The sequence below is a fragment of the Ovis aries genome, chromosome 23 (genome assembly GCF_016772045.2).
Source record: "Ovis aries strain OAR_USU_Benz2616 breed Rambouillet chromosome 23, ARS-UI_Ramb_v3.0, whole genome shotgun sequence".
Classification (NCBI taxonomy): domain Eukaryota; kingdom Metazoa; phylum Chordata; class Mammalia; order Artiodactyla; family Bovidae; genus Ovis; species Ovis aries.
The window spans coordinates 50,094,688-50,112,440 of NC_056076.1; the positions used below are offsets into that span (position 1 = coordinate 50,094,688).

At 48.5% G+C, this 17,753-nt stretch overlaps 1 protein-coding gene and 1 pseudogene across 2 annotated transcripts in view; both read right to left on the reverse strand.

Moving 5' to 3' along the window:
* MYO5B (myosin VB) overlaps positions 1 to 17,753 on the reverse strand; it is a 337,450-nt gene that overhangs the window by 301,787 nt on the left and 17,910 nt on the right. The gene's annotated exons all lie outside the window — the stretch shown is intronic.
* LOC132658507 (cofilin-1-like) overlaps positions 1 to 17,753 on the reverse strand; it is an 82,464-nt pseudogene that overhangs the window by 48,026 nt on the left and 16,685 nt on the right.

Here is a 17,753-nt window from a genome sequence, read left to right on the forward strand (position 1 = left end):
AGGATACAGCTGTCAACCAAAAAGTCACTGTCCCCCATGCCCGGGGACCCTATATCCTAGTGGTGGAAATTAAACTTAAGATCCATTGTACGGCTCCCCATTGCTTCAGGTAAAGTCCAGACATTTCGGGCGGCCTACAAGATGCTTCCTGATCCACAGCCAACGACCCGAGACTCCAGACACCCTGCACCGTTGCCAGTTCACTGAACGCACTCTGCTTTATTTCTCATATACCGTTCCCACTGTCCAGAACACTCCTTTTCTGCCTAGTTACCCTGCCCTCTAAGTCTCTGACCAAGTGTCTCCTCCAGGAAGCCTTCCCTGACACGGTTCACCAAGATACCTTTCATCAGAGCCTTCTGCAGGCCTGTCACCTTGCACAGCCCTGTATCTGTGGATTTAATCTCCCCCACAGCACCAGAAACTTCTCTAGAAAAGGCCCTGCTCCATGCCTCATCTCTCGCCCATATCTGGCGTATTAATGAACACGGAATACTTAGGGATCTGCTTCCTAAGGAGCTCAATAACTATGCTGCCAAATCCTAGGGTCTGAGAGGTAGACAACAGGAGGCAACAGTCACCAGCACTGACAGGTGTGGAAATGACACGGAGCCTAAGCAGAGATAAAGCTACACTGCAGCTCTGCAGCCCCCTGTATACTTCTGCTTTCGGGCGCGTCCATACATAAACACACAAAGCCTGGTCTGTGCCCCTAAAAGGCTCACAGTCATTCGGAAGTATGTGCATCAGGGTTTAAAGTTAATTTTTCAAGTCTAGCTTTCAGGAGCTTGTCTCTGACCCCTGGATGCCTGCCTTGAGTGCTTTCTCCTAAGCAGGCTTCCAGCCTTTCCTTGGATCTGGTTTAGAGAGATCTTGGTTCCATTTTTATTCCAGGGTTCAATTTTGCCTTATTGTTCTTCCTAATCCCCTCACCTTCCTCCCACTCACCATACCTCCACACACAGTAAAAACAGCTCCAAAAGAGAAACATGCCAAGATGTCCTAGTTCAGGGTTGGCACACCAGGCCGATGTTCTGAGGATAAAGAATTTCCATCACCCTGTGACCCACAGTGAACTCTTCCCAGAAACGATGGACACCACCCGTTCTTCCCCTAACTCACCCTAAGGTGTCAGTCATCCTGGGTCTCCGCTCCCTTGTGAAGGGTCTAAATCCCAAGAATCATGACCCAAGATACAATCCTCAAATTCTATTACCAGGAAAAAAGAAAAAAAAGACTGTATTATCAGGCCTTCTGGATACTAGTGGCCTTTGATGTCAGACAGATCTAATATAGGCTCCAAGCTTGAGTGACCTCAACGCCATCATTCCACATGCAAATCACACTCTGAACCTCATGGGTCCACCAATTTTCAAGTGTTTCTTAATGTGATGCTCTTCCTTTTTTGCAAAAAAAAAAAAGACATTACTATGACTTCATTCATTACTGTTTTCCTTTTTTAAACTATAATATTGTATTTGCTGATTTAGTTCATTGCTTTTCCCTACCAAAATTATATACATATGTGAAGCCCAATGAAAGAAAATTTTCTGTGTCACAAATAAAAGTACGGACTCCAGTACTTGAAAAATTAGGATAAACCTTTAGTGCAAATTAAATAAGACCATGCAGGAAAAACACTTGGTTCTATTAAGAGTTCAATATGTGCTGATTTCCTTTCTTCTTAAACCCTGATTTGCTTAAAAAAAAAAAAAAGGCCTGGGCAGAGCTAGGACTGGACTGTATTAGAGAACTCTGTTTTGGACCACAGGACAAACTTTCCAAGGGATGTGAGAGAGATCAGCCCCCGACCGGGTACCTGGTCCACTTTCTGTGCCGAAGGGTCCACTCCTAATCCCACCAGCCCCTGGGTCTCAGCTTCCCCAGCCTCTTTCCAGCTCCAAGGACGCACCAGACCAGCCCCACCCCACCCCCGAGAGCTCGTGTCCCAGGGGAAGACCCAGTCAGTTCAAAGCCCCCCCAGCCTCTGATCTAAGAAAGCTGGCGGCACACAGAGAGTGGTAATTGGAATGAAGAATTATGCACACAGGAGGGCTGAGTCATCATAACGAGGAGCTGCTCTTTGGGCTGCAGTTCCTCAGCTGCAGACCGACACGCTGCACAGCAGTTCGATGTTCGGGGCCTCGGTGCACAGCACGGCCTGCAGATCCCGTGTCCCGGTTGTGCCCCCTGTATTTCCTGCTGAGGTGGTGGGCAAAGAATTGCAGCCACCTACCTAACCATACAGCATAAGCTCCCTTACAGAATCTCAGAGGCTTCCCTTAGTGTCCCAAGGCTTGACCCACTGAGAAAGCACTCCCTCACTGGAACCTGCGCAGAACATCCAGGGATGATGAGTCTGGGTGAAGAAACTAAAGGCACCCGCCTGAATGGAGAGCGATGAAAGATGACAGGTAGCTTCCAACAAATGAGGTGTCGGTGCTATCTGCGTGACTAAAAGGACAGCTTTGGGCATGATGGTTATTTCAGATCTGATTGAAACCTTAAGTACTGAGACCAGAAAGGAGCCAAGAGCCTTCTCCATCACCTCAATCACTGCCAAGACTGACCACCCACAGATCTTGAGATCACAAGCTTCCCCAGGTAAGAATCACACCAGAAGGGGCTTTCTGGATGGTCCACAGGGGTCTCAGGTTCAATCCCTGGTCGGGGAACCAGGGAACTAGATCCTGCATGCAACAACTAAGAGTTCGCATGCCACAGCTAGTACTCAGCACAGCCAAATCAAATATATAAAAAAGTACAATTTTTTTTTTAAAAAACCACATGAGACTAGGTGATCCATGTGCAAAACCACCCACAGGCCCAAATGACCAAAGACCCTGCCTAAATGTTTTACTGTGGTTTATTCCTCGAATTTAAGACTCAGAAAAGCCAAAATAATCATTTCGCAAGTTCTGGTACAGGGTTCTTAAAACCTACATAGAATCAATGTCAAATTTATGTATATTATTTGGTGTTCATCAAAAGCATGTACTCTGCAAAACGAAAAAACAAAAATAACATCACACTGGAAAGTAACGCATGGCCTTGGTTCACACATTGGTGAATTTCACAGGGACAGAGTAAAGGGACAAAGTAAGTGATTAAACGGTTCATCCCACTACGGGACTGTAAGTAGAAAACATATAGGAGAGACCCCTGGAAGTGAATGATCACTCAAGAGAGCAGGTCTGCGTCAGCCCAAAACCTAGCAGGCTCGCTTAGCAACAAAACCATGCAGAAGCATGGGCACGCCCCCAAACAATAACACAGTGGCGGCATGAGGCCTACAGCGTGCCCAGTGAGCCCAGTAAGTAAGGATCCCTAGGACATCCTCTATGCACACGCACAGAACAATCTGTGGACCTAACATAGGGATAGCTCCTCGGGAGGAGCTGATTAATGGAAGTATGATGTCAAAAAAAACAGTCTTTTCCCCCTCCCCACTTTTCCTTTGATAATAAAACTGTAGCCCACTAAGTTCTCAGGGCACAGCATCCTCTCACCCATCCACTTGTAAGCCTCACAAGCATCCTAATCTAATAGGACTATCACTTTGCCTCTTGCTAAATTCTTTAATTCTTTTAAAATTTAAAATTTCTTAAATCCTTTGAGAGATGGGAATACCAGAGCACCTTACCTGACTCCGGAGAATCCCATATGCAGGTCAAGAAGCAATGGTTCGAACCAGACATGGAACAATGGACTGGTTCAAAACTCAGAAAGGTTAAAGGGTACGTCAAGGTTGTATATTGTCACCTTGCTTTAACTTATATGCAGAGTACATCATGAGAAATGCCAGGCTGGATAAAGCACAAGCTGATATCAAGATCGCCAGAAGAAATATCAATAGCCTCAGATATGCAGATGATACCACCCTAATGGCAGAAAGCAAAGAGGAACTAAAGGGCCTCTTGATGAAGGTGAAAGAGGAGAGTAAAAAAGCTGGCTTAAAACTCAGCATCCAAAAAACTAAGATCATGGCATCTGGTCCCATCACTTCATGGCAAATAGGTGAAAAAGTGGAAGCAGTAACAGATTTTATTTTCTTGGGCTCCAAAATCACTGCAGATGGTGACTGCAGCCATGAAATTAAAACACGCTTGCTCCTTGGAAGGAAAACTATGACAAAGCTAGACAGTATATTAAAAAGTAGAGACATCACTTTATCAACAAAGATCTGTATGGTCAAAGCTATGGTTTTGCCAGTAGTCACATACAATGTGAGAGTTGGACCATAAAGAAGTCTGAGTGCCAAATCACGGTGCTGGAGAAGACTCTTGAGAGTCCCTTGGACTGCAAGGACAACCTAAAGGAAATGAACCTTGAATATTCACTGGAAGGACTGATGCTGAAGTTCCAACACTTCGGCCATCTAATACGAGGAGTCAATTAGAAAAGACCCCAATGCTGGGAAAGACTGAAGACAAAAGTAGAAGAGCGTGGCAGAGGATGAGATGGTTGGATGGCATCACCACCTCGATGGACATGAGTTTGAGTAAGCTCTGGGAGTTGCTGATAGACAGGGAAGCCTGGCGTGCTGCAGCCCACGGGGTTGCAAAGCGTCGGACACAACTGAGCAACTGAACAAGAACAAGGTTAAGAATGGTAATGTGTATGAATCATTATGAAGTTCAGATTAAACGTAACCGTGCACGTGTACCACCACGGCATCCACTGTGACTCTTATCGTTACCAGGCATTTCCAGGGAAGAGCTGCTGCACAAAGCCTGTACATTCTACAGCTCCTCCCACACGTAAAGACTAACAACCGCAGGAGACAGAGAGTAAGTTTAGACTCATTACCCTGGGTAGCCACCCAAGGAAGTAAAACAGGTTTGTCTACAGCAGTCATTCACTTCGGAAAATAAACAGACCCTGGATAAGATATGGTCAGCCTCAGAGCCAAGTTAACCAAACCCACAGCTAACCACAGGCAGACCTCCCCTGACCTTCGGAAAGACCTAGGAAATCAGGCCTGAGTTTTGGTGCAACATGTATCCCTCCCTCCATTTTCAAAATGAACAAAAAAAAAGAAATGTTGCTTCCCTCCACTTTCTGACTCGGATAAGTAATGATATCAGTCCCTGCAGAAAACTTTTCATACATTTCAACGCCCTGACATTTTCAAGGTGCTTCCACCTGCTTATTATCCTCCTTGACCCTCACAGCCATTTTTCAAGGTTGGGCCTAAACTTAGAGGCCAGGAAACCTCAGAAACAGAGAGAGGTTGTGCCATCCCAAGTCACCCAGCTTGACGGCAGCAGAGCCCGAGGGTCACAGCCCAGCGCCCTGTCACACCCCCTGGCTTCCCACACAGCCGTGGCCTCCTCTGCCCACATCACATCGGTTCCCCACCCCTCCACCTCACCAACACAGGCTTACCTCCCAGATGGAACATTCCAGCATGAACCTTCTGCTCCAAGAAAGCCCCTTCACTGTTCTCCATCTCCAGGCCTTCATGTTGCTCCACACCTTTACCACCTCCCTTCTCCCGCTGCCCACTTTTCAAGGTCTTGCAAGTCCCGCTGTTCAGAACACTCCGGATCCTGGTGGACACAGGCTCCTGCACCTCTTCACCTATTCATGCCCTGCTGTGTATCCTATCTAGTCTCATTTGTGCTGTGTACTCAGTGGTGTCCAGCTCTTTGCAATCCCATAGACTGTAGCCCATCAGGCTCCTCTGTCCATGAGACTCTCCGGGCAAGAATACTGGAGCGGGTTGCCATTTCCTCCTCCAGGGGATCTTCCTGACCCAGCGACTGAACCTGCATTGCCGCTGCCCTATTCAAGACTGAGCTTCAGATGGCAGAAACTCTTCTGCTCAACCTTTATCCACTCTTGCAGAATTGGGACAAACACTCATGAATGAATGTAATGAAGCTGGGTCTTGGAGAGCCATAAATTGAACGGGATTTATGCAACCACAGATGACACAGGCAGGAATGAGAAGGGATCCTCTCACACTCACGGGAAAACAGGTTAAACACAACATGCAAAGGTCAGTACTTCCGAGTTAAGGATGAACCACCAGGCAAGAACATCCAATGTAAAGACAGAAGCAGAAGCAACAGCAGGGGCTGCCAGGTGTGCCTCGATATTCCTAACGTGGGATCAACCCAGGATAACTGCTCTCCTGGAAATTCTATTTTATATGAGCAGGTGTGTGTGCGTGTGTGCGCGTGTGCGCGCCTGTGCGTGTCTGTGTGCGTCTATGTGTGTGTGTCTGTGTGTGTGTGTCTGTGTGTGTGTGTTTTAACTTTCAGTAGCCATCCACAGAGGGCAAGGCTATATTCTAGGCTCTCTAAGAGTTACTCTAAGAGTTACCTTTACAGAGGTCACAGCCAGTGTTGAAAGGGGTCTTACAGGTAGGTCTTGGGAGGCAGCCCTGATCTTAAAAGAGACTCCATGGACCAGTTAATATTTACTTAATGTCAGAGACCATTGGCAAAAGAACAGACACTTTAATCCCCTCAAAGTAAGGACTATCTTAGGAAAGAACGGTCCTTAACTGAATACATCCTGTGGACAAGCCATGAGGCAGGAAGACTCCCCATGAAAGGTCAGCCAGTCCCCACATGAAAACTCCTTGCAGGCGGAATGCCAGGGGGCAGCTGCACGGACCATTCGAGTCTTCTGAAAGTTGTGTCTTAGACTGGGCTGGAATCTCTCTGACACGTTCACCCGCTAGTCACAGCTATGACTGGGGAGAGGAAATAACAGGTCGTAAGGGCTGGCACAGAGAACATCCTCAGTAACATCCACTCTCCATGCCCCACCCCGACTCCTGGTCCCACACTGAGCTCCGGACTATTTGGAGTCTGTGCTCACAGCCAGTGGCCACCCCCAACCACCCCCACCAACCCATCCTGAACGCATTCTCTAGAAAAAGCCCTGAGACAGCTCAACCATCCCTCCCACACTTGGGTCTCCCGCTTTCCTCGCCGCCCTGGCTTTTCTTCTCAGGATGCGTTTCAGCGTGTCTGGGTCCCTCTCAGAGCACAGGCCTCACGGACGGGGGGCAAGCACAAGCCCTACCGCCATAGCTGCCCCCGTGTGGAGCTCCCAGTCTGACTGAGAAAAGGATGAACTTATTAAACGAAGAACACTCTCTCCTCTCTCCCCCCTGGAAAGCACAGACCTACACACTCAACTGAAAGACGAGGCCACAGACAAGGAAGGGATTCAGAGGAAGGGGGGTGCTAATAAGACCTGGTTTTGTTGTAGGGAGGGGGACCCCTCTCCAGGGTCTGAGAGTGGGTTCTTGCCAACACTTGGACTGTCTGAAGAGACACACGTATTGACAAAGCAAGAGATTTTATTGGGAAGGGGCACCTGGGAGGCAAGCAGGAGGGTAAGAGGACACAGGAGGACTGCTCTGCCACGTGGCTGTATGGTGATGGGGTTAGTTTCCAGGTTGCCTTTTTAGCCAGTCGTTCTGACTCAGGGTCCTTCCTGGTGGCGCACGCATTGCTCAGCCAAGATGGACGCCAGCAAGAAGGATTCTGGGAAGTGGTAGGCCACACGGCGTCTCCTTTCGACCTCTGCTGAATTCTCCCTGTTGGTGGTGGCTTGTTAGTCCCCTGTTCCTTACCAGGACCTCCTGTCATAAAATAACTCACAAAAACGGTCACTCCGGTGCCTGGCCAGGGTGGGCGGTTTCCGTCAGCGTGCTTCCCCTGGAAGTCTCCAGGAGCACAAGAGTCGCTGCTCTTACATCCCACGTTCTCTCACAAACTCAGGCTGCAGAACACACGGAGCCCTCCCCCTGCTGCCACGGGCCCCGCCTCAGCTCCCCTCAGCCCCTAGAGCAGAGACAGCAGTGACCCTGAAAGCGTCCATGGAGACCACTGAGTTCTGCACGGAGTCCCCACCGTGGGGTGGCCAGGACACAAAGCGCCGAGGTCCTGAACGCTGGGAGACATGGCTCTAGGCACAGGATGCCCTCTCAGCTGCCAAACCAAAGCAGAGGTGAAAGCGTCTAAGGGAAAAACAGAATTAAAAGATACTCACACTTGAGGAAGCTGGGAGACTGCGGAAACGAGTAAAGGGCGGGGCCACCAGATTTTTGCTAAACTGGTTTGGCATCTTTTTTTTTTTTTTTTGGCTTATGAAAATGACCACTTGTGAGGTAGCCCATGTGCCAGGCAATGGCCACCTTCCAGCTGTCCTGTTTCCCAAGAAGTGCCCCTGGCAAGGAGGCTTCACGCCTTCTCATTTTCCTGGGTTTCATCAAGTAGGAAAGCCCCCTTTCTGAACCTGTCTGCCTGAACCAAACTCTCCTGAATCAGGTTCTCGTCTCTCTGCACCTAACATTCTTCAACAGCAACTGCGTGAGGAAAACCCCCTTAGAATCTCCCCCCACCACCCCACCCCAGCAAGTCCCTGCCAAACGCTAGCATACTGCTGAATGTCATCAACACCCAAAGTAGGGATCCCTGTGCCCAGTTTTTGATGCTGCCAGGATCAAGGATAAGGATAAGGATAGCAGAAGAAAGTCTACCGCGTTGTTAAACAATCTGGGAAGCCCATGCAATCTCCTCGTGAGCCCAGCCTTTCCTTAAAGGACATCTTGCCTTTAAAGAACAAATTCAGTATATGACTGCCAGCACTGCTCAGCCACAGCCTCAAGGAACCCGTGACAGAAGGCAAACCACAGATCATCAGAAAATCTGTGGCATATCCCAGAAGCCCTCAACCACATCAACCCCGGAGGTACCGCTCCTTCATGGGCTGATGCAGAAAGACCTCCGATCAGACTATGGAGGATCCAGGGACTCCAGGTCGCACACTCCACCACCCTTCCTGAGGCAGCACCATCTGCAACCTAGAGGTCAGCAGAGCACAACCCAAGTGACCGCAAGACGCGCCTTCCAGCTCTGTAGCATCTCAAGCTGACCCCGCTCCACCCATTCTAGCTTCTCCAGGGCAGCTTCTCCCTCTCACGTTCCCAGGGACTAACAGCAACATCCCCAGGCAAAGCAAAGGGCCCTGGGCAGAGATCCCCATTCACATTTCAACAATTCTTTCCATCAGTGTTCATGCAACTGCCGCTGATAACAAAAATGACATCATGGAACGCAGTGCCCCCTGCAGATCTTTCTGAAATGGATTGTTACCGAGGTTGTCTGAGACACCAGGTGATCCAAGCCTTCACGGAGGGAGGCCTCCAATGAATGAGAAGCCCAGCGGAGGCTGCTCAGATTTACTCCTTTCCTCCCCATCCCATCTGGTTACCCTCCTACAGAGGAAAAGAAATGCATGAGGATGAGCCCACCCCGATGGAGAACTGGAGCGAGGAACACGGTTGGCCCCTGCTCACTCAGAGAGGTGTCTTTCCAGCGCAATGTCTTTCCCTCCACTCTCCCAGGAGATGCACAAACGGGCCGTGTGCGTGTTCTGGGTTTTCCCTCCTTGGCAGGGTTCCAGGGTGCACACCTTATTTGCAAGGCCAGTCTACTTTCTCAACCTATCAGGTTCAGGGAGGAGGAGAACCCCTGGCAGTGGCTCCAGACGCCTCTCCTGGGGCACACAATCCTGGTCTGCCCTCCTATCTTGTTTCGTTATCTTTGGGCCCAGAACAGCCCGGGCGCCTGATACTGTGGGAAACACTCTGCTCGGCTTTCTGAGAGAACTCTGAGCACCTTTCCCAACAGAAAAACAGGGTCCCCGGTCTGGGCAGCTCCTTCCGAAAAGGCACTTCATTCAGCAAAGACCAGGCTCCGCTCACAAACCAGGACTATTCAAGCTGCTGCGGGGCCGGCCTCAACTCCAGGTGGATACTCTGCTTACATCAGCAACAGGAAGAGAGGAGGCGTGAGCTTCGTGCAAGTTCAGTTGTACTCTGAGCTCCCAAAACACAGGCGAGATGACCTTTAACCTCCCTTCCATAACTGAACTCTGCACAACTTCATACCTTAGCCATGTAGGCAAGAACAGAATCCTACGAGTGCTTTTATTTTTCTTCCAGAATCCTACTGTTTTGAACACAAACAGCAAAGTAGTTCACACCTTTGCAGGTGTAACATACCAGGCAAAGAAAAATTCACAGGAACCACATGTCTCTCTTCTGCCTGAAGCCACAAGATGGTTTGTAGTGATGGTTTGAGGTTTTAGATGAAGACAACAAGAGATGTTCGTGCAGGACTCAGACCACAGAAGCTGGCCATCAGGGCCTCACCACTCCTAACCAGGATAACTTTTGCATTATTACTTGTATTCTAGTGATCTTTAGGAGTACTTAGGTGTCACCCTTCACCCTCTATTTCAGGCTTCAAATGTGCCTCCTAAAGTCTGCACCTATTATGGGTGGTAAACTCTTTAAGTGGTGACACCCTGGTCTGCCCAGTGGCATTACTGGCATGGATCCCACACATCCCACCTGCTACTGGTGAGTCCCCGGAGGAAGACAGGTAGCTTCACTGACAGCTGTGTACACTCTGCCCCATTTAACAGGACTTTCATTTAGGAAAAGGTCCCCTCCATAAGATATCTACATACCTTACACACATGGTCTCTGATGCAATGTTTCCTGTGGCACTAGATCTGTTTCATAACATTAATATGATTTTCACATTGTGATGAATTTTTTAAAATTTTGTTTCTATCAAGAGAAAAGTGTTAGTTGCTCGGTCATGTCCAACTCTTTGCTTCCCCATGGAGCTTGCCAGGCTCCTCTGTCCACGGAATTCTTTAGGCAAGAATACCGGAGTGGGTAGCCATGCCTTTCTCTGAGGGATCTTCCCAACCCAGGGATCCAACCCAGGTCCCCTGCACTGCAAGCAGCTTCTTTACCATCTAAGCTTCCCACCAGGGAAGCCCTCTATCAAGAGGGACAGGTACAAAATGTGCCTTCTTGTTGGAGCCAAGGCCAAGATAAACAGTAAGAGCAGGAGTCAACTCAGTGCTGATGTATCATGAGCTGCATTTTGCTTTGCCCCCCACCCCACTTCCATCAGGAGGGGCTACAGCACATCGGTTACCCGGCAGGGCTCTGGAGAGTCTCTGGTGCACTGGGCATGATCCCCAACTTGCAGGGGGATCCCAGAGGGGACAGCTGCAAGTCTGGAGACCTGGGAGGCTAACTGGTAACCAACACAGGAGACCCACCTACTAGATGCCACTGATTAACATTTAAAATAACTGGAAAATCAGAGCCGGCCAGATTCTCCTTCTCCCAGCGGTCTGCCCACTCAGAGTAAGGAAACGGCTGGCTGAAGATGGTAAATGGGTCCCTCAAGCTGGTCGACGACCCTCCTGCACTCCAAGGTTTGGACGGTTCATCAAAAAACATTTTCTCCCAAAATGATGGTTAAACTCTCACTACAACTTATCACTGTCTTCCGGTTATTAGTCACCAGAGCTGTCATTTCCTTTTGCCAGGTATCAGGTAGCATGCCATTCATATCTTCCCCAGAATCTGGGCACAGGACTTCCTGGCCACACATTTTATGAGTGATCCCCCATGTGGGTCCACCCGACTGACGGGTAAAGTTGGTCACAGAAACTCAAATTAGTTTTTGAAATGGTCATGCTTCGTTTTTCAGTTAAGCCACAGAAAAGACAGATAGAATCAAACTTGTTAATTTTTGTTTAACCTGATGCTTAAACAGAAGTTAACTCGGTACATTCTCCCTAAACTGTTAGAACTTTAAGAATTACAAGCTCATTGCAAATAGGTAATATTTGAACTGCTTTCTTCATAAAATATGAAATAAAAATTTCCCTCCATATCTCCCGTTCTCACTTCTACCAAGAGAAACCACTTGTTGGTTCCGAGTTTTGAGTGTGTAAGATTCCTCATCAGGAGATAAGGTTGATTTACATATCTCAGGAAAAGACCAGTGATGGAGACTCAATGCACAGCTCTGGAGAGGTGAAGGGGACACTGGAGCTTTCCCCCCAGCTATGACCTACACGTTTCCATCTTTAGAAAAACCAAGTACAAGTACGTAACATTTCACTTTACAAAGCTCACAGTCTCTAATAGCAATTTTTGTTTAATTTGGAAAGAACTGCCAATCCTGAACACATATACTAAATCAGTGGCTTCAATCTTTTGTTGCCGTTCGTCACTAAGTCGTGTCTGACTCTTAGTGACCCAGCAGACTGCAGCACACCAGGCTTCCCTGTCCTTCACCGTCTCCTGAATCGGTGATCCTATCTATCTCACCCTGTGCCACCTACTTCTCCTTTGCCTTCAATTTTTTCCCAGCATCAGGGTCTTTTCCAATGAATCAGCTCTTCGCATCAAGCAGCCAAAGTATCAGTCTTTTAAGTGAATATAAAAGATGCCAAGAAAGTTTTAAAGGAAGAACTCCCTGGAAAAGATATTAAAGACCTACACAAGTTAACTAAATCCCCTAAGCACATTTTCTGTGATTGCTACCCTGGCAAGCAAGCCCCATCGGGAATGTCTGAACAAAGACTGAAGGATTTACCGTTTCCTTAGGAAAATTCTTTCTGGGTATTGCACAAGCTTCCCTCTCCTTTTGTCTACCTGTATGCACTCACAGTGTGAAAATTCAAAGACCACTTCCACGGACCTCCTGCAAAGTGCTGGTCTCACACGTCTCCATGGACTGAGGACGGTTTACAGGTATGACCCTTTCTAATACTGACCTCTGAAATCAGAAGGCTTAAGCTACTGAAACAGTGGGTGTAAGGTCCTCTGACACGTTTCATTCATCTACCTTCACTTCCACATTCTGCTCCAGAACATTCAATCACCCTCTTCGATCTGGAGGTTATTTGTCAACTGTCCAACTTCTAGAGGCTCGATCTATAGCAGATGAGAAATAAGTCATTGGAGGCAAATAGCCATACGAATCAGAACTGGATTACCCTGTGAAAGGTCATGGAAACACTTTCCTCCTCGTTGTCCTCTGACCCAAATCCTACCGACGCTTTAAGATCTAGTCTGAGATCCCCTGCCCTCCAAGAAGCCCCTGTTCCTCCTGCTTCCCCAGCTGAGACAGGCGATGACCCACAGTCAAGAGATTATCTCCTACGCCTAGGGCTCCTTTTGGTTTTTTAAAGCAATATGTATAACTTGAACATTCAGGTCTCCAAAACAAATAAAGCCAAGCCCATCTGCCATCTGCCCCCATCTGTGAGGCAAAAACACTTTATCATTTGTAAAAACCTGTGTGTAAAGGCCACTGCTGCCCTGAGGGCTTACAGTCTAGGTTAAACCAACAATTCAAAAATAAACCATTAGAGAAAAGTGGTAAAACTGCAGATAAAGCAAGGTCCTACGGTATTTATATTGCATTTATATGAAGGACCACAGGGGGCCTTGGCTGGCTTTTTTTGTTCACTCCAAATTATTCAGCGCTGCATTGATAAATTGCTCATTAGAGTGCTAACCCCTAAGGCACCAGCCCCGCTAAGAACCATCCTCTTGGTTTCAGGGCTATCTCTCAAAGCATCACCTCTTCATTGCCTCCCTCCCCTCCAACTGCCAAAGCCCATGAAAGGCCTTCATCCTTATAAGCCAAACTTGCTCAACAACTAAGGAAGCAAAGTGGAAAATCTGATGACAAGGTGATTTATCGAGGTGCTTTTAGAGGGCTGTATTTCCAGAAGACTCAGGAAAGGAAGGACACTTCTGACACCAGGGATTTTAGAATTCAGGCTGTCCCTTCCATGAACATCCCCATACCTCCTGTGTCTCACCCCATCAGGGATCCCCTCACCAACTCCCCTTCTCCTGCAGTCTCTGCCATAACCTGGGGCTTCCCCACTCCCTACCCACCAGCTACACCAATATCAGCCTGGACACTAGGTAAAAACTAAGGGAATACGAATAAAGTACAGACTTCTCATGTTTTTAATACTGGTTTATGAGTTGTAACATGGAGAAGGCAATGGCAACCCACTCTAGTGTTCTTGCCTGGAGAACCCCAGGGACAGGGGAGCCTGTAGGCTGCCGTCTATGGGGCTGCACAGAGTCGGACACAATCGAAGCCACTTAGCAGCAGCAGCAGCATTAGTTGTAACAAATGTGGCATACTAACATGAGATGTTAAGGGAGGAAACTAGGGATAGGGTATAAGGGAACCCTAACATCACAACTTTTCTGTAAATCCAAAATGGTTCTAAAATAAAAGTCTATTTTAAAAATAATCTGAAATACTGATGAGGATGTAGAGAAACTGATTCATTCAGAAAATCAGGCAGTTTCTTAAAAAACTAGACATGCACAACCATACAGCCCAGAAAGTCCACTTCTGGGCATTTCTCAGAAACTGAAACTGACCCTCACACGAAGAAACCTACACCCAGTGTTTACAGCAGCTTTACTGTAATAGCTGTTAACCAGAAAAAACCCAGATATCCTTCAGTGGGTGAACAGTTAGACTGTGGTACATTCACAGCATGAAATAATAACTCAGCAATAAAAAGAAGGAATTATCAATATACCCAGCATAAATAAATCCCCAAAGAATTATGTTGAGGGAAAAAAAGCCAACTCCAACAGTTCATGAACTGTAGCATTCCACACATAATATTCTGAGAAAGTTATAAATGGAGAACCAATTAGTGGTTGTCAGAGGTTAAAGGCTGGGGGGCAGGTGGAGATCGTGTGGTTATAAAAACAGGAGGGATCCTTACTGGGACGGAAATGTCCTGTGTCTTGACTGTATCAATGACAAAATCCTGCTTGTGATGTTGTACGATAGTTTGGCAAGATATTCCCACTGGGGGAAACTGACTAAAGGGTCCATGGGATCACCCTGGGCTCCCCAGGGGCTCAGTGGTAAAGAACACATCTGCCAGTTCAGGAGCCACAGGAGGTGCAGGTTCAGTCCCTGGCTGGGGAAGATCCCCTGCAGGAGGGCATGGCAACCCACTCCAGGACTTTTGCCTGGAGAATCGCACGGACAGAGGAGCCTGGCTGGCTACAGTTCACGGGGTCGCAGAGTCAGACACGGCTGAAGCGACTGAGCGTGCACGCACAGAATCACCCTGTATTCTGTGACAACTGCTTGTGATTCTACATTTCAGTGCCACAAACCCAAATTCTAACTGTTTACCACACTGAAAAACTGCCACCTCTTAAGGCGTCCTGTAACTTCACAGGAAAAAAACACACAGACGCATAAACATAGCTCATCAGGAAAGTGTGGCCACTGACCCCCTGCCTCCCACAGCCTGGCAAATCACAAGAAATGTGAGGCAAGATTTTAAACTCCAGCCTCGAGCCAAGAGCTGACTTACTGAGTGAGATAAACTGAAACTCGGTTATAGCCTGACTAATTATCTGGCGGGCACTTGGCTGCATCGTTTTAAATACAGGCTACCGTGCCAGGGCCGCTGGTGTTACTTACAGCCCTGGGCGCATTATTCTTTGGCCGGCATTCAGGCAGTTTCAGATTTCTGCCGTGGCTCACACTGCGCCTTGAGCACAGTTCAGGCCGATACCTGCAGCATCTGCCCCAAACGGCAGGGAACTCTCTACCTGCCGAGTCTTGTGTAACCCCAGGAGCCCGCTGAGTGGCGCTTCATTTCACACTGCCAGTCAGATTTCAGGGCCGTTAACATGGTGGGCAGTCCCTGGAGCCTTTACTAAGAATGGATTACAGAAGGTTAAGGGATGTGAAGCAAGGGAGGAAGGAGGAAAAAGAAGCAACCAGAGAAAAAGGAGAGGACGTGGAATACTTTTGGCAGAGAAGATAGACCGAAAAAAAAAAAAAACCTGATTTATTATTGGACTATTGTAATAGTAGACTTCCCTGGTGGCTCAGACTGTAAAAGCGTCTGCCTACAATGTGGGAGACCCAGGTTCAATCCTTGGGTCAGGAAGATCCCCTGGAGAAGGAAATGGTAACCCACTCCAGTATTCTTGCCTGGAAAATCCCATGGACAGAGGAGTCTGGTAGGCTACAGTCCATGGGGTCGCAAAGAGTCGGACTCGACTAAGCGACTTCACTTTCACTGATTGTAATAGTGGTTGTTAAAGCCCATATCCCAGCATTGTTTTCAGGGTCTAAGAGCAGGTTAGATATGGAAACCACCGTCAGAACCCAAGGCAGGGATTGATGATAGTCCAAAAAAAAAAAAAAAAAAACCAAAAAAACAGATTAGAGGATTTCGCTGGTGGTCCAGTGGTTAGGAATCCACCCGCCAATGCAGGAGACATGGGTCGGATCCCTGGTCCAGGAAAATCCGACATGCCGTGGGGACACTAAGCTCACACGCCACAGCTATTGAGGCCACGCCCCACAACTAGAGGAGCCACAGCGACGAGAAGGGCGTGCACCGCTACAGAGTAGCCCCAGCTCGCCACAGCTCGGGAAAGCCTGCTGCAGACACCCGCCAAGTGCCAGAAGGACGAACGCCACACACAGCGTCCCGTCAGTGGTGTCCAGGTGGCATGCTCCCCCCCGTACAGTCGGGGGAGCCCCACAGTTGTAAGAGGTCTGGAGCACCAGGCCTGAAGATCTGAGGTGACAGGGGGTCCACAAAGCCAGGACCGTAAGCCTGCTTCTATTCTTTCCCGCCCCACATCTGAGAGAGGAGAAGCACATGCAGAGCCCTGGGGCTTCGCCACCAATGCTGGGGCTTCTCTAGGCAAGAGGACACAACCCAAGGCTGGCCGCCCGCGTACAGCGGCCGGAGACAGTGAGTCAGCGCCCACAGCAGCCCTCCCAGCCCTTCGGGCTCTCACCCCACACTGCCCTTGGGACTGAGGCTGCCCAAGGATAAGACCTTCTCCTAGCAACAGGATTAGCACCAACTAATGCAGTTCACATGGTCTCATTATATCCCACGAACAAGCCTCTGTTGATATGACAGCTTCTTACCCCTGTTTTACAGATAAATGAAATCTAGAGATGAAGTAACTGTCTACGGTCACATAAGGGGATTCCCTGGTAGCTCAGATGGTAAAGCGTCTGCCCATGAGGCGGGAGACCCGGTCACATAAGGGCTTCCCCGGTGGCTCGGTGGCAAAGAATCCGCCTGACAATGCAGGAGCCATGGGTTCAATCCCTGGGTCGGGAAGGTCCCCAGAGAAGAAAATGGCAACCCACTCCAGTAATCCCATGGACAGAGGAGCCTGGACGGAGGGCCTCAGGCTCCTCTGTCGTAAAAAGAGCCAGGCTTAGCAACAACAGAAGGTCACACGGCTGATAAGCATGGGGAGACGGTGACACACAACACCGGTATTCAAAACCCAGGTTGAGTCCGGCTGAAGGTTATGCTCTTGACCCACGACATTTTCCCTACCTTTTTTCTCCAGAGCTTTTTTTTTTAAATTGTGGCATAACACACATAATATTTGGAGAAGGAAATGGCAACCCACTTCAGTATTCTTGCCTGGAGAATCCCATGGACAGAGGAGCCTGGTGGGCTACATCCAGTCCATGGGGTCACAAAGAGTTGGACACGACAGAGCAAGTAAGCACACATAGTATAAAGCTGACCATCCTAGCCATTTTGAAATGCACAGTTCAGCAGCATTGAGCACATTCACATTGTTGGGTAGCCGTCACTACCACGCATCTCCAGAACTTCTTATCTAGCAGAGCTGCTGCTCTACATTCACTGAACTCTCTCCTCTCCCCTCCCTCCCACAACCACCTTTCTGCTTTGTCTCTATGAATTTGACTCCTGTAGATCCTTCCTACGGAGAAGGCGATGGCACCCCACTCCAATACTCTTGCCTGGAAAATCCCATGGACGGAGGAGCCTGGTAGGCTGCAGTCCATGGGGTCGCGAAGAGTCAGACACGACTGAATGACTTC